Consider the following 6,545-nt stretch of genomic DNA (forward strand, 5'->3'; position numbering starts at 1 on the left):
CCGGCTGCGGCACATGCGCAAATGGAAAGTCAGATTTCATTTCCCAGGGCTGTGAATGGGGATGGGTCTGTAGGAAAACTGTGATTCTTGCAACATCCGTCTCTTGCGTATGATACTAGATCTGCTGATTCATTTAATTTGTTCAGCCAGGGAGGAATATGAATTTTTATCGTTTTGAGCATCCTTTGTATCTCGATTCCTCCCCTCCCCCTCTGTCCCATCCCATTCCACCCCACCCCAGTCTGGGCTGTCCAAACACAATACAAGCCCCCCTCGAAGTCTGGGTGCACCCATACTTCTGCTCTGCATTTGCATGGTTAGTAAATATGCAGTGCACATTCAATTACTTGTTTTGATGTTTTTTTTTTCGGCAGCATCAAGTGTTTTCTTTAACTGTTGTACTTAGTTACTGTTGATGTCCTTTGTTGTTGGATGAAATGTTGTGTAAATCTTGTGTAGTTAAATTTGGCTGCCAATCTCTTAAAAAGTTAAATTGTCCCCATGATAAATGGGTGGATTTTTTTAAAAAAGATGTGAAAACTAATGAAATCAATCCATCTCGAATGCTGAATATAGTTTGACAAAAAATTCCAACTGATGATCAAGTTTCTGTTTTTTCCTCAGGGTTTTTAACCACATCATTTGGCTCCTCAGCAAGGTCAAGAAGTTCCTCAACCACAAAGTTTTTTTTTTTCATGTATGAAACAATTCTATTATTGTCTTCTGTTTACTTGTCATTACTTCTCAGAGATCACTGGGTTTGGAGCTTGTCCCAGTATGCATCAGCAGATGGTGGGGAAACACCATGGGAAGTTTTCAAAATCTCCATTGGAATGACCAAAGTAGACAACACACATTAATTCTGATATCTAAATCTATGGGGGGGTCTTACTACCTATGGGGGTAGAACTCCAGGACCCAGTCAAGTTAATTTAAGGGTCGATAAACATATCCACCTGACTTCAGTGTTCAGTATTTGCAACAGAATCCCAGTTCAGACCATGTGAAGGCTGTTTGACCTCTCTTTGTTTCCTTGTGATTAACTGCTCGGATCATTCAGGAAGAACATGACTCTTGATCAAATTTGAGTTAAATGTTTAAATGTTACATAAGAACACTTGAACCAGCAGTGAGAACCCCAGAGCAGGGATGCATCAGCTGTTATTTTCTAAAAAAAGACATCAAAAACTGTTAGCCAACAGTGTTTTATTTCTTTTTCTTTTAGATTTGTTTTCTTTTGCATGGTTGGATTAGAATTTGACAGTCTAAAAGAATACAAATTGCATGCCAAATATACTGTTGAAGTGAGACTTAATTTTATTGCAACATTTACCTTTGATTCCGCCAAGTTAGTTTTTGATTTTTGAAGTTGTTCAGAGACTCCCTTTGTTTTTCATTTTAAAGTCTTGGGGTCAAAAGTGCATGGTCATTTTTCAGGATATTTCTCAGAACAGTTTGTTTTGTGCAGTTTGGAAAGTACAATCTTGTCTTAATACATCAAATGTGCTCCCTAATGTATGAGTGTTTTCATTCAGTTTTGGACAGATACAGAATTCAGCGTTCAAACAGCCCTTACCTTTCTTTGGAGATGCTTGAACGTCTGGTGGAGGTCTCTCTCTGGATTTCTTTGGGACATCAAAAGTGTTCTTCATCTGGGAAACTTTCACACTTGGACTCTGCTCTGACACTCGAACCTGAGCTTTGGATCCTTCGGGTTTGGCCTGGCTCTGATGTCTCTGCATTTGATTTGTTTCTTTGATCATTTCTGAGACAGGCTTGTATGACAACTCACTCCCTGAATCCCTATTGCGACTGTAATCTGTTATGTCTTTGTTAACGTTGGTGGAGTGGATGTCATTGACTACCTGTGGGCTAACTCTGCCAGGTATGGGCTCATGGTAGATATCTGTTGTCCCTAAACAGAAAGATTTTGGTCTTCGGACTTCATTGTTTGGTGTGACCTCAGATACATAAGAAGTCTCTGTAAGTGAAGATGGATGTCGAGGCTTCACTGCAACATCAGGTGTTGAGCTTTTGAACCTGGATCGTCTCTCCAGGAATACTCTTCTCTGCAACATGTCAAGGTCTTGCACGTCTTCCTCTGGGGACAGATTTGCCATGCGTGAACAGTAGTCAAAGTTGATCATATCTCCAAATTGATCGTCCATGTGCCTAAGCGAAGGTTCCCATTGGCTGAGGTCGACTGACAGGCGTCGTATGTTTGATGGTATTGTGTACGTGCCTCTTTCGTCCCACAGTAGGCACATATCCTGGCTAACTGGACTGTTACAAGGAAGGATCTTGTTGAAATCAATAGTGTGTCTCCTCCTGGCTCGTTCCTCAGAACGCAGGTGGTCCTTGCCTCGTCTTTGCACATCACTTGACATTAACTGTGCGGTTTTTAGCTTTATGAACGGGTTTTTGGGTTTTTTAGGGACAGGAGGAGGTGGACCTTTCATTTTTGGCTTCCCTTTTGACATAGACTCGTCTACACACGAGACTTGGGTGGCGTCTGGTACCTCCTGGGAGTTCTCCATCCTTGTATTAGATTGTTCATCCATTTGTTCGTCCCTTTTAGGAAACAGATGAGTTGCTGGTGGAGGAGTGATGACAGCAGAGAAACAAACAAGCTCGCTCTCCTTCTTTAAGCAAGCGATTTGCATCCTTTCTTTGCTATCCTCACTTCCTTGCAGAGAAAGAGGAGGGATGTCATGGCTTTGTTCCAGTAAAAATGAGACATCATCTTGCAGAAGTGGTATATCAAAGCTTGGGACCTTTGGGAGAGAGTTGGTGGATTTTCTAGAGTCTTGGTCGTCTTTTTTCTTGGTACATGAAGGAATACCTTCTTTAGCCCGTCTAGAGACTGCTCCAGCAAACCTGCTCTGATGGGATGGGCCTGCTTCCACAGGTTCCACTTTTTCTGAGCTTGTTTCCAAACCACTGCTGCTCTTCCTTACCAAGGAGCTGTCAAGTTCCCTCCCTGCTTTTTCTCCGCCAGCTGCTTCAGTGTGGGTTGCTCCAACATGACTGACTCCTTTTAGCTGACACCTGCTGCCTGTCACTTCAGCCAAATGTTGACCCCTTTCCCTCTGAAAACTGTCTGAGGCTGAACTCTTGCCATGTGTTTCTGCACTGTCAGACGTGACTGAATGTGTGTCAGATTTTCTCCTCCTTGTCTTCTCAGTGTCCCTTTCTCGAGGGGCACGCCTGGATGGTAATGGAAGATTATCTTCACTGGAGCTCACAGGAGTTTTTTCTTTGGCAGTTCTTTTGAGAGCTGTCTGAGAATCTTCTGTTTTTATCCCATTTCTTGAAGTGATGTTATTTTCCCCATCAGAGGACGTCCAAGATTCATTCCTCTCTAGCACTACAAAGTCCTCTTCAAGAATAGGATCACATGAAGCTGTTAGACTCCTTGTTTGGGAATTAGCGCTATCAAGTTTGGATTTCCTCTCATTTTCCTGCTCCTCCATAGCTGCAGTCCCAGTTGAGACCACGGCCTTTCTCTGAAACGCTAGCTTTTTGTTTGACGCTTGTTTCCTCTCCTCTGGGCACAGGACAGTTTTTGACTTCTCTGAACTTGGATTGACACTCTGGCTCTCCCTGTCTCCACCCACTGTCTCTGCCCTGGTGTTTGGAGGGTGCTCCTGCTGACCTAGAGGGCTGATTGGCTGCCCAGTTTGGGGGTCTGTACGTGCAGTTGTGACTGTAAGCCCCCCTGCGTGCCCTGAGGCCATGCCGCTGATACTGATCCCACTAATCTCACCAATACTCCCAGGGCTCGCAAAACTGCCATCGTCCTGATCTCTGCTCTCAATTTGCTCCCCTGTCTCCAATTTTTCTGTTTCCTCAGTTTGTTCTGACCAATCTGAATTTTCAAGAGATTCTTCGTCCTTTTCAGAGAGCTTCTCCAGCTTCTGGCCCATGTTGGTTGTTCTGTCGTAGAAAAGAGACAAAGCGACAGATGTCAAGATGCAGCAACTTTATACCGGAGTCAAAACGACTACAGTCAACGTTATGAAACCACACAACTAGCATTGCTGGCTAATTTTAACTGTCTGGAGTCGTTCTCTATTTTTGTATATACTTCTATACCGCTCACACTTGTCCTCTGGAGGCCTCTTCATCTATTGCTCCCTATTCTATTTGGAAAGGAATGCTATGGTAGCTATAATTAAAGCAGGTTTGACGGCTGCCAGTGAGTCAGGGGGCAAAAAAGGAAACAAGACAAGTGAGATAAGAGGTCAGCCAGGTCTGGTTCCAAGGTTGAATCAAACCTTCAGAGAAAATGTGACGTGAATGCTGCCAGTTCAAGAATGGTCGACAGTTATAAAAATTATATTTGATAGAGCATAATTGTTGAGCTCATGAAAATAATCAATTAGATCAGAGCCTTGTTTTGAATCAACTATGGGCCTAATAACTAACTCTATAAACGCCACTCATTTCAAGTATGAGACAGCATGCCCTGTCAATTACTGGTTCACAGACAAGGCGTGTTTGTGCTGTGTTTACTTCAAACTGACTGTTTATGGTTGTTTTGGTAACAGGGTGTACAGAAAGGTCACGTGGAATATTTGATTCAAGTCACAAGTGCCTTGACTTCTGAAATGGATTGTTTGTCGGGGGTTGATGATAGCAGGGTTTAACCCCTGACGTGATGGATGGCTGAAGGGAGATTAATGCAGGGGGAAAACAGCTCAACAGACTTTTAAGTGGCATGAGGGATATGGGTATTCTTAGACACCAATAAGCGAACACATGCACAAGCATTGTCACGTCACAATGATTTTTTCAGGTTACACTTAATTTAGTTTGTAGAAGTCTGAGTTATTATGCTGTGAGAGTGTCAGCTGAAAGGTGAGCGAAGAAAGGGAGTGGACCAGGCCTCTCCACCCTGCATCCACAATCATGTGCTCTGCTGCTTAGGCTATTTCAAGCCTGAGAGGTGTTGAGTGACACTTCAATTCTTCATGAAAGCTACTGTAAGTCAGCATAAGTAGAAAGACCTGGTCAGCTAAATGTTGATGAACTGCATAGCTGAAATTAATGTAAACAATTCAAATTGCAAGTCAAAGAAACACTATGCTAATAGATAGCTAGCCAGTCAAAGTAATATAAACAGTTTCAAAATAAATGTATAGAAGAGAGCTGAAGTACAGAAAGGAATGGTCAGCTAACAATAATTATATTAAAAGAAGTTTTCAAAACTCATCGGTCAAGCAAGAGGACACTTTCACCAAGCATTAAAAGCATTAAAAGTTGCAAAAAAAGAATACAGAAATGAACAGTTAGCATAAAGTTGTTTTGATGGATAAAAACATTGGAAACAGCGAAAATAGCTAGCAAAAAGGTAGCAAGAAAAAAGACTTATGAGCAAACTAGCTTACTAGTAGCTAGCTTAAATTAGTTAAATAGCATTTTTAAGTAACACAGTTTAAAAAGCAGAAACTCTGAAGTAGTTATCAAATGAATGTGCAAACTAACAGCCAATTAGCTAAAACTAGTTTTCTTAATTCTTATTGTTGATTAATATTTCTTCTCAGAATTGGAATATTTCAAATAGCAATAAATATAAAGTAGTTATCGAATTTAGAAGTGCTATATGGATGGTCAGTGTTAAAATGCAGTATGGAAAAGACAGATAAGCTAACTACTTAAAGCTGCATAGCTTGCAGGTAGTTGGCTTGACATGTCATCTTTAAGTAACTGAATAGCTTAGAAAGAACTAAATTTGAGGTGGTTATCATGATGATATATCAGCTTTATAAAATTTTAAAGTAAATGAGAATAACTTACAGTTTTGGTACATTTTTAATGTTATATAAGAAGCAATAATATTGGAACTTGATGAAATATTTTTAAAAGCAAAACAGTAATCAAGAGAAGCTAACTGCCAAAGGAAATATATGAAGTAGCTTATTTGATTTTATGAATAAATATTCCTGATACTGAGCCAAACAGGCTCTAACTGACTGGATGAATGTTAATAAGTGTAAAACCGAAGGTCAGGCATAAGAGATGAAAAGGTTTTTCAGCCTTATGGCTACACAAGTCTGGCATTGCAAACTTCACTTCTTCATTTATTCTTTAAAAAATAAAAAAAATGAAAATAAAATATGAAGAACTTTAACATGTAACCGGAACTGAGTTTTAATGTGCAGCAATTGTTTTTGTTTCTCTAACTTTGTTGGAGTCTTGGCAGTATCAGACTAAATTTTGTTACACTTTCACTAGAGTAGTATTGTGTTTGTCAAGTTGAGAAAATACTTTGCTTTTTCAGTTGTGTTGAATTACAAATAATTCTAACAATTTGAAGTGTTATGGCTCCTTGAGTGGTATCTGTGAGAGTGGCTTGTGAAACCAACTTCAGTCTTTCTCTCACACACTTCTAATCTTGTGCCTCTCATGCTTCCAGTACTGAGCGCCCAGTTTATACAAATCTTGTGACATGATTACATAACTATTAGCCCAGCATTTAAAATAAGTTGTGCTTTTTTCTTTAACATCTGTATGTGTATGACATAACCAGTATGACAGAAGCT

Source organism: Halichoeres trimaculatus, unplaced genomic scaffold, assembly GCF_033239565.1.
Source record: "Halichoeres trimaculatus isolate MK-OKI-2021-1 unplaced genomic scaffold, fHalTri1.1 fHalTri1_scaffold_16, whole genome shotgun sequence".
Taxonomy (NCBI): Eukaryota; Metazoa; Chordata; class Actinopteri; order Labriformes; family Labridae; genus Halichoeres; species Halichoeres trimaculatus.